Genomic DNA, 8633 nt, shown 5'->3' with positions numbered 1-8633 from the left:
GCAAAAAACTTTGCAAAATCATTGCAGGAGAATATGTGGCCCGTACTGGGCCCCGATGTTACAGGTGGTTCCGCTAAATTGTGAACCACCTGAAAAAGTCTCCTGCTGCCGTTTTCTGCAGATGCAATAGAGGTGGTGAAGAAATTCTTCTTCGCCATCGCTATCGCCCCTTGGTAGGCTCGACGTTGAGCTCTAACCTGTGTCCGGTCAGATTCGGAATGAGTTATCCGCCACCGGCGCTCTAGCCGTCTCAACGATTGTTTCATTGCCCTCAGATCCGTGGAAAACCACGGGGCTCTCCGGGCTCCATGCAATCGGAGAGGGCGCTTCGGAGCCAAACAGTCAATAGCCCTGGTTAACTCCGCATTCCAGCGGGCCACCAGGGAATCGGCTGAAAGGCCATCAACATGGGATAAAGCATCCCCTACCACTCTCTGGAAACCATTTGGATCCATTAAGTGGCGGGAGCGGACCATCCGAATTGGTCCCACCTCCCTGCAGAGGGGATGGGTCGCAGAGAAGTCCAGTTGCACCAGGAAGTATGGCTCTGAACAGGGCCATCCCACCTATGGGGAAAGGTGAGGCGACCACCTCAGGTAAGGTTGATTTGATTTCCCCACCTTGTTTGTGATGTAGATCTTCACTCTCCCATTTCTTCCCAGTGGTGTCATGGACAGGGCAGAGGAGGAGGAATGGTGGAAACTACCGCTGCAGGCTTTGACTAGAGAGGAGGAATGGGCAGGTAGCATAGACCTCCAGGAGTGGTTTGGCACAGAGCATACCTGTAAGGGAGATGAAGGCAAAAGGGGAGAGGAGGAGGAGGAGAACATGGACAGGATTCAGCAGGAGGAGGCTGAGCAGCAGTTGAATGAGATCCTGTCGCTGGAGAGTATCCCAGAACCCGTACCCTCCCCCCCAAACCAGGCATTCACTGAGTATAGTTGAACAGAGAGCTCAGAGGCAACTGTCTCATACCAGTCACAGTCAGATGCAGCAGAAGAAATTAGATGAACATGAAAGTAACAGAGAAAGGGGGTGGAACTTCACTCAGGGCAACATTAGGTGCATCTTGAATTCTTCTCTGCAAATTGTATTATAAGCAGAACTGAAAAAGCTTGCTGTTTCTCTATCTCGCAGCCTTCTTGGGAATCGACCACAGCTGCCGACAGTACCCTGACTTCATTCCCTGCTTGTCCCTGATGTGGCTCTTCACCATCCCTTCTTCCATGGCGGGGTGTGTGTGTGTGTGTGTGTGTGTGGATTTTGTATATTCCGCGTTAAAGTACAGAGATGGTCTCAAAATATCTGAAAAGGTTTTCCCCCCAAAATGGTTTGTGGATAAACCAAAGATTACCCTGTGTGACACATTTTATCAACAAACTGTTAAAACAAAAAATTTAATGAAAAAATTGCACCCTCAAATATGTTACAAAACATCCACCATTATTTCCATAATAGCTTTTTTGAAATATTGTGTGTTGTTGGTTTTATAATATTTTTAATATATTGTCTCATTTCAACATTAACATTTCTGCCAACACAGTTATTGGTATAACGTTTGCAATGGCTTTCTAGACAGATGTGAATTCAATCCACAAACGTGCAAATATTGCATTTCAATGGCTTGAGAGGATTGGGTTGTGATTCTATCCATGTACACCCAAGGTTACTTTGAGAGAAAATCTGAGATATTCAAAATACCAGCTCTGCTTCCATGCATTTCTTTAACATGGTATGCTCCTGTATGAAAACATTCCATTCCACTGGACAGATTTCACCCATTTACATAGGATAGGACTTCTGTCTTGAACAACAAAGAGACTCTCAACATACTGTGAAGGTATAGGCAAATATTTTCATATGTGAATATTTCCACTTGAGATGACCTGAACCAATGCTTACAGAGTCAAATATATGTTATATAATAGTGCTCATTATACCCATCATACCCTTTTGAAACTTTCTGCATTGTTCGCTTCTGTGATCTAGAGTGGTTTTCATTCCTCTGTTCATTATGATGGAGAGATTCTTGAACTCTTTCTTCTAACCTTGTTGCTTAGCACAAACCTGTAATACACACCCATGCCAACAGCAGCAGTCACCGTGGAAAGGACCAACAGACTTCCTACTATACTACCTACAATGACACCATTCCAGTTTTTTGAAATTGGCCCACTGTCAATGCTGCCCCCATATCCTTTCTTTAGACAGTCAGGAGGGGCCCAACCATAAGAACAATGGCAGTGTTTGTAGTTGTTGCATATTCCCCTATTATGGCACTTTGTGGCATTACAATCATACTGCAAGAGGGACACGTTCTTGCATTCCCTACTAATACACATCATGCCAGTGCCACAAGGTGTACCATCTTCCACTGCTCCAAGATCAGCTACCTCCATTCCACTGTGGTAGTCGGTAGCCCAGCAGTTACTTTTGCCAATGGTGGTTTGAATGATGGTTTGGTGTTCCTCCAAGATAGGTACCCCATAAATATTACTACACTGCATTCGGCCACATAGAATATTTTCAGCTTTGCATTTCTTAAAAATACCATGTTCAAGGCCACAATTGCCAAAGCGATCACCTCGAGCATTCAGTCCTCTGAAACAATCCTCTGAAGCTCGTATGGTTTTCTTGCCAAATATCTTTTTGCACTGCCCATTAAGAGTACTACAATGACCATGATAGCAATAGACTCCATCACCGCAAGGGGCACCATCTTGTACATAAACATCTTCCGGACATTGGTCCGAAGTCCCAGTGCAAAACTCAGGCAGGTCACAGATGCCAATACTCTTTCTGCAAATGGATCCAGCGGGACGGTACTTGCACCTGTCACAGCACTGTCCAGAAGAACAATTGGCACATGGACGCAACGTGCAATCTGGCCTGCAACACTGATCCGATTGACACTGTGCAGCTGAACCACAGTCACATTGCTCTCCTTTTTCCACTACTTTGTTCCCACAGTATTCGAGGTTATAGATTTGATCAGGCTCTGGTGGAATCAACAAGCAAGTTGAGTCCTTTCGATTGAAATACCTATGGTAACTGCAGTTGCTAAACTTATCAGTCCGTGAGTGCCAAGCAGCCATAATGCAGGCACGTCGATCACATTTACAGTCCGAACTATCATGGGGCATACCAAGATTATGCCCAAATTCATGAGCAAATAGCACAGAAAAATCAAACAAATTGAAATATATTGATACTTCAAGAGCAGTGGCCCAATATTTACTACAAATTTGTCCTACATATGCTAATCCGATAGTACTTCCATACGACCTGTATACAATTAAGTGAGCAGCATCATTCTTTAGATGGTTAAGTAGAGTGTTACGGCTCCAAATACTAAAAGCTTTAAGTGTGGCACCTATTCCACCATCAACATCTATGAGGTTCTTTTCTGACCATATCTCCAGTCCTGCTATAGACACTTCAACTAAAAATGGCTCAAAAAATGAATTTACCATATGGATGGTCTCAAGAAGTTTCATAGCAATATCAGTTTCATTTTTATTAAACTTAACATATCGTTCATGCTCCACCACAAATGCCACTTCTGCATGTCTCTTGTGTGGCCACCAGAGTCCTGCTGGAGCACTTTTGACAGCCACATGCTCTGCGTCCTGGATCATGGCCTCTTGACGCCTTTGCTCTTCCTCCGTCAACCCACACCTCATGTGCATGGTACCCTCCTCTGTTTCCAGCCGATACACCACATGCTGAAAGGTAGCAGATGGCTGGACAGGTTCAATTTGATATGTCTCATTGTTAAGTTGTAAGAGGCCCCTGAGTCCCCCTGAGCAAGTGCTGAGAGTGACTGAAGAAAGAGGCTTGTCCTGTATGAAGCCACTGTAGAAACAATCATCCCTGATGTAATGATAGTCACCCAAGAGGTCCCCTTCCTTATTGTACATGAAGATGGGGAAGTGTTTAGGAACAATGCCCTTCTTCTGCTTGAGATGCACCAGCTGGCCCTTCCCCTCAATCTGCAGCAGGTAGCTGACATCCTGGGTTTCCTGTAGTCCATACCTGAAGCTCAGTTTCCTTGGGATGGTCACCTCATAAGAGGCATACCTAAAGCCCTGAGGTGGTGTCTGGCCACCAGTCGCACTCAGGACATTCCTCAAAAACATAATGAGCAGCCATGCCAGGCTGCCACTCATTTTCCCAGAAAGAGGAAAGTATCTCTTGAAGCACCGCCTCTGGCATCTGATCCCTGAAAGGGAAGCCCCAAACAGTTGTTACCAGGTTAGTAGCAACTAACCCAGGTTAGATGGGAAGGAGGCTATATGTGAATTAGAATAGGAGGAAGATATGTTGCCTAGCAACTGCCAGTGTGCTCCGTCTGTGGAATGTGGGCGGAGCTTGGAGGATCAAAGATGGAACAGAATGGTAGAGGAAGAGAAGGTATCTAAGAAGTTTCTGCCTGAGAGGGTTGCAGGAAGAAGAGAAAAAAGAGTCTTGTGGACTAATAAATGTTGACATGAGTTTAAATGTATACAAAACCTAGAAATAACTGGTGATAGAACAATCGTCTTTGCATTGCTGAGTTCCTTTTCAGCTCTGAGGCAACACCTCCTCTTCACTTGGCCAGTTGAAGAAGCCCAGGTGAGCAAAGTGCTTCTTCATGCCACAGTTTTCACTCATCCACCTCCTTCAGAGAAGGGAAGCCAGCAGGGAGTGCTGGCCACCAGCTCAGTCAAAACCACCCGGATGAGTGAATGGCCCCTCTAATCCCTCAGCATCTTCCTTTTTTGCACACCAAGCTGCAGCCTCCCTCAACGGGAGCTTCCATGAGTTCCTGCTCCAGGCCTTGAGTTCCAAATCTCCCACAGTTTCTTTCCCAAATGAAGCACCTCAGTGGCACACAATGGGCACCCAGGTCTTTTCACTTTCCAGCGCCATAGTTGTTCTGCCAGGTACTGGACTTCCCCTGTTCTTCCCACCCCCACACAAATTCACCACCATCACCTCAGTTCTCTCCCAATTTCCAGTTTGACTTCTTCATTCTGGCAGCTGCTGCAGGACACAAAACTCCCCCCCACCTTCTCCCTCCATTTCAAGAAAGTGGAGTGCCTTACCTGGTAGGTGGGTGGTTGGGCTGTGTGCACCTCTGACTCACAGTCTCACCACACTGCTTGCTGGCCAAGGGGTGTTGCTGGGTGGCCTATACCACCCCAGAAAAACCCCTTCCATCCAGGAGCCAGTCCAGGGTGATGCAGCAGAAGCACAGTTACTGCACACACACCCCAGGCCCGTGTCTCCAGTGGGGGCCACCTTGGTCAACCCCCAGGTACACCCCTTCTTCATGCATATAGCCCATAGCACTTAGCTACCATACCTATGTTCCTTGAATTCCCCCATCAAAAGCAACCTGCTACTTCTCTCAAAGACAGGCAGTGCTTTTCAACCTTCCATTCAACTCAGAACATTCACAAACATTCCATGACAGTACAAGAGCTTAGCCAATAGAATGGGAACTCCAGGGTACCAGACTTTCCTCTTTATTAGACCAGCAGACGAGATAGCAATTCTTCATTTACTGCAGAATGCAATTTACCTATATACAGAGTAAACAGAAACCACACATCCTTCTTTATTCGACCTCTGCCTACTCTTCAGACTACATTAGAATATGGCATTTTCCACCCTGTCTAGCTGTTACCATTTTATTTCTGTCAACTATTTAAACTTTTTTGCCATAAAGAGGTGAAGTGATTTATAATGTTATTTCAGTGGTTCAACATCCTCTCGACTAGAGATGTGCTCTCTTAAATGCATGTCATAGTTTTTTTATCAGTTTGGTAGCAAAGTTGCAGAGATAAGAGGAAGGTGTTGCTTTACGTTGTGATGTAAGTCCTTCTTGGAGGTAGGAAAAAACAAGTCACTATCTATGGCTCTAAAGTGTTTTCCTTTGATGGAAAAGATTAGCTAGGAGGCTTTGCTTTGCGGCAGTGTTGCTGCCAGAGAAAAAAGGGGGTCTGAAAATCAATGTACCCTGGGATACTGTAATTTTTTCTAATGGTATGTGGTAGGAGCCAGGCTCAGAACCTTTATGAAGTGAGAGCACAATTATTATTTTTCTTTGGTTCTCTCTTTCCTGACAGGCCAACACATTTCATGTCTGTTCTTTACTTTTTGAACCCTACAGTAGAAGACACCATTTAAGTTGTACAGGAGAAGTTGCCTCCCCCCAATTTCACATGGCATCACTAATTCTGGAGGTAGCTAGATTTCTGGCAAATCCATTGTTGATAGCTCTACGCACGTGCTTCATATGTAATGCTAAAGCAATCCATGGCTTAGTGCAGAAGCATCAGCGTGTGGGTTCTCTGGTGAGATATTTCACCTGCTTTTCTCCTCCTCCTCCTCCAGTCCTGCTGTTGCTATGCTGCTGTGAACCAAGCCAAACCATGGCTTGGCTCTCAACAGCAGCAGAGCCAGAGGAGAGGCTGCAATCTTCTCTCTGGTGAGGTCCTTTATACTCCAGCGCTTGCACTAAGCCATTGTTTGTATTTGCATTAGGTGCATATCAAGCCGCACTTCACGCCACCCCTGAGGGATTGTTGCTGCAAATTTAATATACTAGGGCATTAATTTATTTGACCCTATTTACATCAAGCTAAGGGACGTGGGTGGCGCTGTGGGTTAAACCACAGAGCCTATCAGAAGGTTGGCAGTTTGAATCCCCACGACGGGGTGAGCTCCCGTTGCTCGGTCCCTGCTCCTGCCAACCTAGCAGTTCGAAAGCACGTCAAAGCGCAAGTAAATAGGTACCGCTCCTGCAGGAAGGTAAACGGCGTTTCTGTGCGCTACTCTGGTTCGCCAGAAGTGGCTTAGTCATGCTGGCCACATGACCTGGAAGCTGTACACCGGCTCCCTCAGCCAATAAAGCGAGATGAGTCCAGTCGTGTCGTGACCGACTCTGGGGTTGCAGCGCTCATCTCACTTTATTGGCCAAGGGAGCCAGCATTTATCCGCAGACAGCTTCTAGGTCATATGGCCAGCATGACTAAGCCGCTTCTGGTGAACCAGAGCAGCGCACGTTGTTTCCCTTCCCGCTGGAGCGATACCTATTTATCTACTTGCACTTTGAGGTGCTTCCGAACTGCTAGGTTGGCAGGAGCAGGGACCGAGCAATGGGAGCTCACCCTGTCGCGGGGATTCGAACTGCCGATCTTCTGATCGGCAAGTCCTAGGCTTTGTGGTTTAACTCACAGCGCCACCTGCATGCCTATACTAGGGGATGCATTCCAATTCCCTGCCAAAGCTTCTCTTGGCCCCACTGCCCCTGACCACATGTGGAAGTCTCTCTCACCAAGCCCTGTACTGCAGAGGATGCCTACACACACACACACACACACGAGAGCATTGTATGCAGGAGGCTTCACACAACAAAAGCTCAGAAGGGGCATGCCGCATTAAATCAGGATCTGAATCCACTAGTGAACTGTTCAGCCACACTCAACAATGGACAAGAAATTAATAAGACCATTCCTGATTCCTGGCCTAGGGATGTTATTTTAAGAGTCCATCTTAAAGATGTCCACGAGCTGGTTATTTGAATCAGACCTAAATACGTATATGCTGCCAAAAATAAATAAAATCCTCCTTGGTGCACTCTCATGGGGCTGCTATTTCTTTAAGGAAGAATTTCTGGCAGAATAAATTCTTATCTTACAGTGCACTATTTCTGATGTCTGAAGCCTGCACACCTTAAGATAGTCACAGAAGGAAGCTTCAGTAAGAAATGACGGAACCAGAAGACAAGCATGGAATATATGTGTTTTGCGTTCAGTTTTCTTCTCCAACAATTTTTTTTTTAAAAAAATTGAGTTTTGCAGAAGGAAATGTTCAACTTTTATAGGATTGGAAACTTTCCTTAATGTACCGCTCCTGCAAAATAATGTACCGCTCCTTACAAAAATAAACATATGTTTAAAATGTGCAAGTAAAGCTTTTCCGGGAACATAGGCGGCACTTTGGGTTAAACCACAGAGCCTAGGATTGCTGATCAGAAGGTCGGCTGTTCGAATCCCCACGACGGGGTGAGCTCCTGTTGCTCGGTCCCTGCTCCTGCCAACCTAGCAGTTCGAAAGCATGTCAAAGTGCAAGTAGATAAATAGGTACCGCTCTGGCGAGAAAATAAACGGCGTTTCCGTGCGCTACTCTGGTACACCAGAAGCGGCTTACTCATGCTGGCCACATGACCCGGAAGCTGCAAGCTGGCTCCCTCGGCCAATAAAGTGAGATGAGCGTCACAACCCCAGAGTCGGTCACAACTGGACCTAATGGTCAGGGGTCCCTTTACCTTTACCTTTAAAGCTTTTCCTGGCATGGAGATGCAGTGATGGGAATATCTTCACCTAGTGAATTTGTGTAAGTTGGTCATGCTGCTGTTCTCCAGGTGCAGGTACAGTAAAAAGGACTGTGAATGCTGAAGATGGGATCCACCCCACCCGCAAGCCAGCAAAAATCATGTCAAATTTTTCCACGTTCCTTGTGGAATCCCCTCCCCTTCCTTCCAAAGTTCCCACTTGTCCCAGTATCTCCTGGGGCCTTTAAGAAGACCCTAAATTCTTTCTGATTCTTCCAAGCTTTTTTTTGTTTTTGTTTTGTTGTTGTTG

General features: G+C 46.1%; 1 pseudogene across 1 annotated transcript; it reads right to left on the bottom strand.

Annotated features, from left to right (window-relative positions):
• Positions 1-1422: 1422 nt before the first annotated feature.
• Positions 1423-4256, bottom strand: LOC309369110 (disintegrin and metalloproteinase domain-containing protein 20 pseudogene; annotated as a pseudogene). Its single transcript has one exon. The product of its transcript is annotated as a disintegrin and metalloproteinase domain-containing protein 20 pseudogene (transcript).
• Between the last annotated feature and the right edge of the window lie 4377 nt (positions 4257-8633).

Source organism: Podarcis melisellensis (genome assembly GCF_964234715.1).
Source record: "Podarcis melisellensis genome assembly, chromosome: 4".
Classification (NCBI taxonomy): domain Eukaryota; kingdom Metazoa; phylum Chordata; class Lepidosauria; order Squamata; family Lacertidae; genus Podarcis; species Podarcis melisellensis.
This window is presented reverse-complemented; position numbering and strand designations above follow the sequence as displayed.